The following is an 11,193-nucleotide window of genomic DNA, read 5'->3' as shown; positions in this document are numbered from 1 at the left end:
GTCAATGCAGTGTCTAAATTTGATGCATACCTAATGCCTCGCATTGATGAGTTGCTTGATCGGTTAGGTGCTGCTCACTTTTATTCTACACTGGATCTAACAAAGGGATATTGGCAGATCCCCTTGACTCCTCTATCCCGAGAGAAAACAGCCTTTTCCACACCATTTGGATTACACCAATTTGTCACGCAACCTTTTGGGTTATTTGGGGTGCCCGCTACATTCCAGCGGCTCATGGACAGGGTCCTCCGCCCTCACACTACCTACGCAGCTGCATATCTAGATGATATAATAATCTACAGCCATGATTGGCTGCGGCACTTGGAAAATTTGAGGGCCATTCTGAAGTCACTGAGGTGTGCAGGCCTCACAACTAACCTGAAAAAGTGTGCAATTGGGTGGGGGTAAGTAAAGTATCTGGGGTTCCACTTGGGTCATGGGCAGGTGCGTCCCTAAATTAACAAGACTGCAGTGATTGTGGCCTGCCCAAGGCCCAAGACCAAAAAGGAGGTGAGACGGTTCCTGGGGCTGGCTGGCTATTATCGTAGGTTTATACCTAATTATTCGGATGTCACCAGCTCATTAACTGACCTCACTAAAAAGCGGGCTCCAGATCCGGTCCAGTGGATGGAGCAGTGCCAACAGGCGTTCTCTAAGGTAAAAGCTGCACTGTGTGGGGGGCCACTTTTGCACTCACCTGACTTCTCTCTCCTCTTTATTTTGCAGACTGATGCATCGGACAGAGGGCTAAGGGCCATTTTGTCCCAGAAGGTGGAGGGTGAGGAGTGCCCTGTGCTGTACATCAGCTGTAAACTCTTGATGCGTGAAAGCAAGTACAGCACCATCGAGAAAGAGTGCCATCAAGTGGGCAGTCCTCACCCGCCAATACTACCTGCTGGGGTGCCCTTTCACTCTCTGTTTGGACCACGCCCCCCTCCAGTGGCTCCAACGCATGAAGGATGCCAATGCGCGGATCACCCATTGGTATCTCGCCCTCCAGCTGTTTAAGTTCGAGGTGGTCCACAGGCCAGGGGCGCAGATGGTGGTGGCGGACTTCCTGTCCTGTCGGGGGTGGGGGAGTCTGCTTCAGTCTGAACGGCTCCCTGGCCTGAGTCAGGCGGTGGGGTATGTGGCAACGGGGTCATGGCCAAGCAGTCGTTTATGAATGGAGGGTGGGGTCAGGGAAGGTAAGTGGCTAAGTCATTACACCTGGTGTCAATTAATGTCTGTGTGTGTGTGTGTTGCACGGATGGAGCATAAAAGGAGGGGGAAAGCAGAGGAGAGCTTACTCCCGACCAGAATGCATGTGTGTGTGTGTGGGAGGGAGTGAACCTGAAAATAAAAGTTTGCAAGAACTTCAGTTCCCGCCTGCCATGCTTCTGTACTCCACCCACATCAGGGATTCACTACAGGTACCTTGATTGAAATTGTTTTCAGGTACTGTATATAACTGGACCATAATGAATTATACTGTGTGCACCTTATTAGGCAATAGATACAAAAATAAAGGTACAAAAGATGTACAGTTGATGTTCGAACAGATTTTTGATCTCATATCAAATAAAAGATAAATCAAGCTGTTTTATACCAGGTTCAAATTTTTTTTAAAATAAATAAATAAATAAATAAATAAATGCTTTTGTTTATTTTAAATATAAAAATAAAGAATGTTAGTTATTAACTACAAGTTCCTTCAATATAACCAGTAGTTTAAGGTCACTAAAACAATTTCTGACATTTAAACATAATACTGAAGCTCGTTCTTGTCCATTTATAATGTGCCAGATGCCAGTACTCATAATTTACTTCCCTTTTGCCCTGGTGAATATTTATGTCCTACTCACCCCAACAGCAGCTGTGAAACATCCCACTTTTCCAGTGAACAGGTCTTGGACAGAAGCTTCTCACCTTATACCAGTCTTTCTGTTTCTGATGTAAACATCTGAACAAATCAAACAGGTTGAATTACAAAAACTGCTCTTCCTCCTGTTGTTTTTACTTTCTTTTCCTCTTTTTCTTGTTTATAACAGGAGCATTATTGCCCCCTACTGGATACTCGGTTAAACCTCACATGACATCTGCGTGATGGACATGACAGAGCAGCTGACCTTTGGAAATCACATGCTCTGTGGTCATCGGCAAGAGACAGAGCAGGTCAACTTATTACACAAAAATAACTTTAATATATAGACACATAAACATTATCGGAGTAAAAAGGAAAAAAAAACTTATAATATTCTGGTTGCATACATAACTATGCTCAGAATTAACCAATCATATTCAAAAGTAATTATCATACAGCTGCCATCAGTAAAGTGATCCTGATCAACTCCAAATAAAGATCTGTTGGATTTCTTGACATCATTTTGGTTTCATCCGAGTGATGAAGCTAAAGAGCTTACCAAGCGTGGAATACAACATCAAGAATAAGGTAAATGCTTGAAATGAACCTAGATTGAGCTGCTACACATCATTTGGAGATGCTGAAAAAATATTTAAAAAATTAAAAAATAAAAAACTGAAAATTGGCATGTGCATAATGTATTCACCCCCTGTGCTATGAAGCCCCTAAAAAGTTCTGGTGCAACCAATTACCTTCAGAAGTCACATAATTAGTGAAATAAAGTCCACCTGTGTGCAATCTAAGTGTCACATGAACTCTGTGTGTGTATATATATATATATATATATATATATATATATATATATATATATATATATACCTTTTCTGAGAGGCCCCAGAGGCTGCAACACCACTAAACAAGAGGCACCACTAACCAGAGGTGGAAAAAGTACTGAAAAATTGTAATTAAGTAAAAGTATCTTCACTTTGCTTAAATTCTACTCAAGTAAAAGTACCCATCTAAAAATCTACTCAAGTAAAAAAGTACTCAATTTAAAATGCACTTTAAGTAAAAGTTACTTAGTTACTTTCAATTATTTGATGTAAAAAAAAGAAAGGACAAGTCATAAACCAAATTGTTTTTAATGAACTATTAGTCCACATAATAACCTTTCAGGCAGTATAATATATAAAGCTTTGTTTGGACTACCCCATAAAACATTTTCAAGAACAAGCGGCTTAACTTGAAAATTCTATCATCCATTTTTTCTTTACTGACAAATGCCAGTCGGCCACCGTAATTAAAGCCACTAAAGCAGACTTACTAAATGACACATATGAAACGTAAACCAACCAAACTCAAAGTGTCCAGGATTCTCACGATTTAAAGACAGCTAAGCGATTCCTTTGTAACACTGTGCTCTTCCTTATATAGAAAATATAATTGACAAATTAACTGCATAATGTTTACAACCTGTCGAGAGGTAATGTACAAACTATTTTGAGACCACCCCATAAAACATTTTTAAGCAAAGTGCCAAATTCTGAATTGTATGGTCCAACTCAAACACCACAATAAAAAAAGAAAAGAAAACCAAAATCCAACAAAGTATCCAAGACAGTGAAAATGTTGAGCAATTCCTTATTAACAAACTGTGCTCTCTTTTTCTTTCTATAGCAAACATAAATTATATCAGTTGTCTTAATTGAAAAATGAACACACTGACTGCTGAGAAAAGAAATGAAATAAAGTGCCCTGCCCACTCTGCCCACTGAATACTAAAACATTAAACCGAAAAGCTCTTGTTGAGTTTCAGCAGGAGCTGATTCTCAAAGTTTGTTGCACTAATCTGTGCTCTCTTTGCGGTAAACAATAAACCAGCCAAGCTGAAAAGGCGCTCACAGGCAGCTGAGGCCGGAAGGCCTGTGTTGAGTTTCAGGGAAAGTTTTTTTTTTTTGGGGGGGAAGGAGTTAAGAAGGTTCATGCTCTCTGAAACACAGACAAGGTAGCCCTCTAACTCCCCTCTCCCCTTCTGGTCTTCATGGAGGCAAAGAAATCCATAGCACCCTTTTATCATTTTAACGTCACATTTAGTGAACATTCTCAAAGGCCTGCAAAGCCTGCATTCCTAATCTAGCTGTTATTTTGATGGCCTATCGGTGACCTCCCAAAGCTCTAGTCTAGGCTACAGCTAACAACCCAGGAGCTAGTCTATACATGAATTAGGATTTTTTCATAAGAGACCAATTGCAACTAAAACCATGCACTCGTATTATTTCTGACTGTCGTTCTGATAAAACAAATTTGTAAATGTGAGGTGATTCATTTCATTTAGGCTACTTCACTTGAAACGTTAGTGATCAGTATGGATGCTAGGTGGCCAAAAGAATTGATAATGAAGGCACATTTTACTCAACAGTGGAAGGTTTTAACCAAACAATAAATATAACGTTTGGGATACACAGGTAAATGCACATCTTCTTACCACCACATGCTTCCACAGATTTGATGTGTTGTAGACTGATAGCTCTGTACAGCAGGGCAGGCACATTTTGCATTGCATTATTACGGTATGTTATTGCCTCGTTTGCGTTTGAATGCAAAGTACTGGCTGAGAGATGGCCAAGGATTTCCCTCGCTGTCCGGCGCATCTGTTCGACGGGAATTCTCTTCTTGGCAATTCTCAACCTCCTCCATGATCTTCTCTATCTCTTGCTCGGCTACCTCGGCACCAGCTATCATCCAATGATACATGTAGGCTAATATGGATATTCCGCGCCTGCACCAGTTTCCTTTCAGTTCAGGCCAATTGTTTTTTTTCCCCGCATTTAATTTTTTTACTCAGTAACGGGCGGTTTTCGAATGTAGCGAAGTAAAATACTTGGTTCAAAATGTACTTGAGTAAAAGTAAAATTACCCATTTCAAAAACTACTTAAATTACAAATTACACAAAATTAATTACTTAATTTTTACTTGTAATTACTTAATTACAGTAACATGAGTAAATGTAATTCATTACTTTCCACCTCTGCCACTAACCAAACAACACCATGAAGACTAAGGAGCTCTCCAAACAAGTCAGGGACAAAGTTGTTGAGAAGTACAAGTCAGGGTTGGGTTATAAAAAAAATCCAAATCTTTGATGAGCCCCTGGAGCATCATCATCAAATGGAAAGAACATGGTACCACAACAAACCTGCCAAGAGAGGGCCACCCACCACAACTCATGGACCAGGCAAGGAGGGCAGAGGCAGCACAGAGACCAAAGGTAAACCTGAAGGAGCTGCAGAGTTCCACAGCAGAGACTGTCTATAGGACCACAATAAGCTGTACACTCCACAGAGCTAGGCTTTATGGAGAAGTGGCCAGAAAAAAGCCATTACTTAAAGATAAAAATAGGAAAGAATGTTTTGAGTTTGCCAAAAGGCATGTGGGAAACTCCCCAAATGTATAGAAGAAGGTGCTCTGGTCAGATGAGACTAAAATGAACTTTTCAGCCACCAAGGAAAATACTATGTCTGGTACAAACCCAACACATCACCCCAAGAACACCATCCCCACAGTGAAACATGGTGGTGGCAGCATCATGCTGTGGGGATGTTTTTCAGCAGCAGAGACTGGGAAACTGGTCAGAATTGAGGGAAAGATGGATGATGCTAAATACAGGTATATTCTTGAGTAAAACCTGTTTCAGTCTGCTAGTGATTTGAGACTGGGACGGAGGTTCACCTTCCAGCAGGACAATGACCCTAAGCATACTGCTAAAGCAACACTCAAGTGGTTTAAGGGGAAACATTTAAATGTGTTGGAATGGCCTAGTCAATGCCCAGACCTCAATCCAGTTGAGAATCTGTGGTCAGACTTGAAGAATACTCTGGATAACCAGCTATTCTTCTTTCCTCACATGACTAACCTGACTTGAGCATTATAAATTTCCTCTTTACAACATTAGGTTGTCATTTCTATCCTCAGGAGCTTAATCAGTCTCTTGTCATATCAAGATTGGACTACTGCAACTCTCTCCTGTCAGATCTGTCTCTCCATGCCATCCAACCCCTGCAGATGTTGCAGGATCTTTTCAATCTCCTCAGGTTCTCATGCCACATTGCTGTATTTCCTCCACTGGTGTCTGGGAGCTGTGCACTGACCTCCCTGTGGTCACTCATCGCACTGTGCTCTCCCTCTGCACCTCTAGAGTGGCTCGACTGGACCCACCATCCTTCAAGATACAATGATGTCTTGAATGAAGATATTTTTCTGTCCTGGTCCAGGTTCACCACTCTGTCCAGAGGGTGAAATGAACTCCCACTGGTTGTCTTCAAACATAGATGATTTATTTTGAAACATTTGTAATGTACAACAAGTCTTATGTCACTGGGTTCAGCCTTGTGTTATTCTTAGGCTATGCAATTTGTCCTAGTGTGAGGAAAGATATATATATATATATATATATATATATATATATATATATATATATGTATATGTGTGTGTATATATATATATATATATATATATATATATATATATATATACAAGTCATGGAATCCATGGACACATTTCGGCCGAAACGAACTGGCACTGTACATTATATATATATATATATGTCAGCTGGATAGTACAGTGGTAATGCTCACTGACTACGACGCGGGAGATCGGGGCAAAACATCATCCAGTAAGGGTCCTTAGGCAAGCCCCCTCATGATATATCAGCCTACCTCAGGAATGAGTGAAGACATAACTGATAGAGTCATACTGGCTCAGACATTGCCCGGGTCTGCGTCAGTTGCTAGGGAACCAGGGCAAACTGATGAGAAATGGGCTACTGGAACAAGACATCGATGGACGAGGACAGAAAATACGGATTTGCTGGAATGCTACTATACAATGTGCTACAATACTATGTGGGACCATTGGATACTTCGAAACCCACAATCAAGGCTAACAAAGAAACAGCTATTAGCCCAGTGTTCCAACATCCGTAATCAAAATCTGCTATCACAAGTAGAGATTAATGAAATACAACAACGATGCTACGGCAAGGGGGAGCATCAGCGGGGAGATGTCATCATCATCCCCACAAGCAGAGGTTGGGTACCAAGCCCCAACAGCTAACAGCAACACAAGAGCTGCTGAGAAGGAAGATCGTGACCCAACTGGAAACCTGGAGCCCCCGACGAATACCGAAGCTGAGTTGCCAAGTACCTTCAGAAGATCTACTAGTAGATGTGAATAGTAGATGTGATGATCTGAAGACAATCTCCACAAGAGCCATCACTGAGACCAACAAGCTGATACACAGTACAGCAACAGTAATCATGGAGATGCTTGGACACAAGGTGGGCTCGGGACATAACAAACAGTATCCACCATGGAAGAGATGATTAGAGGCCAAGATAAAGGCAGCACAGAGAGAAGTTAGCCAGCTAGCTGAACTAGCCAGCAAACAGAAAGGGTGAATAAAGGGGCACCCAGGAAGTGCAACTCACTCTCCATACCAGAGGCACTCGAAACTGCCAAACAGCGACTAACAGCTCTGGCCACCCGGTTGAAGAGATACACCAAGGAGGGAGAGGCCAGGAAAGAAAGGCATCACACAACACTGATGCCCAATGGTTAGTGGACCTAAGAGCTGACCACAGCAACCTCCCAGAACAAGAACCAGTAACCATCTCAATGGCAGACGTCACCAGCACCAGGCCCCGATATGATCCATACGTACTGGCTGAAGAAGCTAACTGCACTCCATGAACGCCTAGCAGCACAGATGAACCAGCTGCTGAGGGATGGGACCACCCAGAATGGCTAACCCAAGGCAGGACAGTCCTAATCATGAAGGACCCCCAGAAGGGACCCATCCCATCCAACTACCGGTCAATTACCTGTCTCTGCACAACATGGAAGGCCCTGTCAGGCATCATTGCAGCAAAAATGAGTAAGCATGTGGCTCAATACATGAGCGAGGCACAGAAAGGAATTGTCAGTAACACCAGAGGAGCCAAGCACCAGCTACTGGTCGATAGAACAGTCACCCGAGACTGTAAGAAGAGACAGACCAACCTGTGCACTGCCTGGATTGACTACAAGAAAGCCTACGACTCAATGCCACACACATGGATACTGGAATGTCTGGAACTGTATAAGATCAACAGGAACCTAAGGACCTTCATCCAGAACTCAATGGAAATGTGGAAGACAACCCTAGAGGCCAACTCAAAACCCACTGCCCAAGTCAACATCAAGTGCGGCATATACCAAGGAGATGTGCTATCACCACTGCTGTTCTGCATAGGCCTGAACCCCCTCAGTCAGATCATCACAAACAGCGGCTACGGGTACCGATTCCGTAGTGGGGCAACAATCAGCCACCTGCTCTACATGGATGACATCAAGCTGTATGCCAGGAACGAGCGAGAAATAGACTCGCTGATCCACACCACCCGGATCTACAGCGATGACATAGGGATGTCATTCGGATTGGACAAGTATGGCCGGATGGTCTCAAAGAGAGGCAAGATGATCCGGACTGAGGGGATTGACCTACCAGAGGGCAACATAGGTGATATCCAAGACAGCTACAAGTACCTTGGCATCCCACAGGCTAATGGAAACCATGAAGAGGCCACAAGGAAGTCAACCACAGCCAAATACCTCCAGAGAGTAAGGCAGGTCCTGAAAAGTCAGCTGAATGGTAAGAACAAGGTCCGAGCCATCAACATGTACGCACTACCAGTCATCAGATACCCCGCTGGTATCATAAACTGGCCAAAGGAGGAGATAGAAGCCACAGATATCAAGACTAGAAAGCTCCTCACCATGCATGGAGGGTTCCACCCCAAGTCCAGCACCCTGAGACTATACACTAAGCGGAAAGAGGGAGGCCAAGGGCTAGTGAGCATCAAGACCACGGTCCAGGATGAAACATCGAAAATCTGAGAATACATCAGAAAGATGGCCCCAAAGGATGAACTGCTAAGTGAATGTCTCAGGCAGCAGAACCCTGATGAGAGTGCAGAGGAGGAGGAGGAACAGACAACCTGGAGAGACAAACCCCTACATGGCATGTACCACCGTCAGATAGAGGAAGTGGCTGATATCAAGAAATTCTACCAGTGGCTGGATAATGCAGGACTGACAGACAGCACAGAGGCACTAATCATGGCAGCACAAGAACAGGCCATAAGCACAAGAGCCATAGAGGCCAGGATCTACCAGAGTAGATCAGACCCAAGATGCAGACTGTGCAAAGAAGCCCCTGAAACAGTCCAGCACATAGTAGCAGGGTGTAAGATGCTAGCTGGATCAGCGTACATGGAGAGGCACAACCAAGTGGCTGGGATAGTATAGACCCCTTTCACATGACGTCACCGCGCCGCTAGATTTTGTTAGGTGCCATATTGGAAGACCAAGTACATGCACTCACAATATAAAACAAAGTATGAGTGAGAGTAAAGTGACACGATGGATGATAATTCGGGTTATGTGAGTACATTACCAGTTGCAGAAAGGGCACGGTACGTGGAGAAACTGGCTGTGATTGATGGGTTTGACCCATATGATAAGACTCAGAAAAAATTATGTGAATCCAAGCACACAGTTTAACACAAAAGTTCGTTTATATCCCGACCTTGTCAGCTGTCAGATTTATGTTAATGGACCCGGTAAGCTGGTAAATAATTTTTCCTTTACCAAATTCTAACAGAAAACGAGAGCGCCCGAAAGGGAAAACCGAGCCTCACGGCCGTAATGCAAATTGCTTTCCTCCTCGGTATACAAGTGCGCTTCCATGGCAGGGAAAAAGAAACTACATTTTGCCGCCTATGTAGTCCCCTATTTAAACAAGTAGGAGTCATTCAGGATTCAGCCATGTTTTTGCTCCATGTTTTTACTCGACCAAAGTTATACAGAATTATGAGCTTTAAATTGCATAAATAAAACCATTTGGTGATTGTACTGGTTTAAAGTTTTTACCTAATGTTTTCATATCTACTCCAATTAATACACTAGTAGAATCGATGACTAGTTTAGTAGGCCAAAACTTTTTTCAATTTTTGACTGTACCAGCCTGAAAAAACTTGCGACAGTCAAATGAAAAAAAAGCAAGCTGGTCATGTTGTACTGGACTAATCTATGACTGATGAGTGTAGTAAGTGATACTAGTACTGATACAATAAAACAGACGACTGTAATCTGGTAGGCAGCACGATTTATATTATTTCTCCGTGTCAGATACATAAGGAGGACCGGACACCAATTCTGCCATCTGTTTGCTACCCAGACATTGTAAACTATTTGTTGTTTACACCCAGTGCCTACACTGCTGATGACTTGAAAGCCTACAAAGGGCTACAGGCTTACAATTATGTTGTTAGTGGCTTGGTTCATGATATTACAGCTGTTATTAAGAATAACCTACACATAGTTATGGCCAAGGTAATCTTGTTGATATTTATCTTTTAATAATATATCTTTTCAGTTGAAAAATTAATACTTTTTGTTACTATTAAGGTATCCATAATTTAGGTTAATTTATCCAAATTATACATATGTATTTATGATACATGCCTACACAACAACTGTGTTTTATTTATATAGTAGGAGGGAGAGCAAGCCCCAAACCATCCTAAATTATTATTATTATTATTATGATTATTATTAAATTGTAGAAGTCTGGGAGGCTTGCTCCTCATACAGTTATCAACTTGAGGCCAATTTAGCATGTTTTAAATCTGAATTTCTTGCGTTTGCTTACCTCAAAGTGTCCACAGATCATGCACAGACTTATCCATTATATCCACAGTTTTTTGCCAAGTCTCACACAGGTTTCTTTCAAGTCTACTGTTGGGCCAATAAATCATAAATAAAACAGCTCAGATTTGTTTGTTTAAGTCGTTTGCCACTCTACTTTACTCTCGTGGGTTCACATACCGCTGCCGTTATCACACGTTTGTTGGTCTTCCAAAATGGCGCAGGGTCTGTTTACTTCCGGTTTCGGGTGACGTCAGTGAAAAGGGTCTATACAGGAACATCTGCAACCAGTATGGAATAGAAGTACCCAAGTCCCAATGGGCCATACCACAGAAGGTGGCTGAGAACAACAGGGCCAAGGTTCTGTGGGACTTCAGCTTCCAGACTGACAAACAGATCCTGGATAACCAACCGGACATAGTGGTGGTGGACAAAGAGCAGAAGAGGGTGGTTGTGATAGATGTGGCGATCCCAGCTGACGCCAGCATCAGGAAGAAGGAACATGAGAAACTTGAGAAGTATCAAGGGTTGAAAGAGCAGCTGGAACGGATGTGGAAGGTCAAGGGTTGCGTGGTCCCCGTGGTAGTGGGGGCACTTGGGGCAG

The sequence above is a fragment of the Neoarius graeffei genome, chromosome 2 (genome assembly GCF_027579695.1).
Source record: "Neoarius graeffei isolate fNeoGra1 chromosome 2, fNeoGra1.pri, whole genome shotgun sequence".
Taxonomy (NCBI): domain Eukaryota; kingdom Metazoa; phylum Chordata; class Actinopteri; order Siluriformes; family Ariidae; genus Neoarius; species Neoarius graeffei.
The sequence above is the reverse complement of the archived record's forward strand: the minus strand, read 5'-3'. Positions refer to the sequence as shown.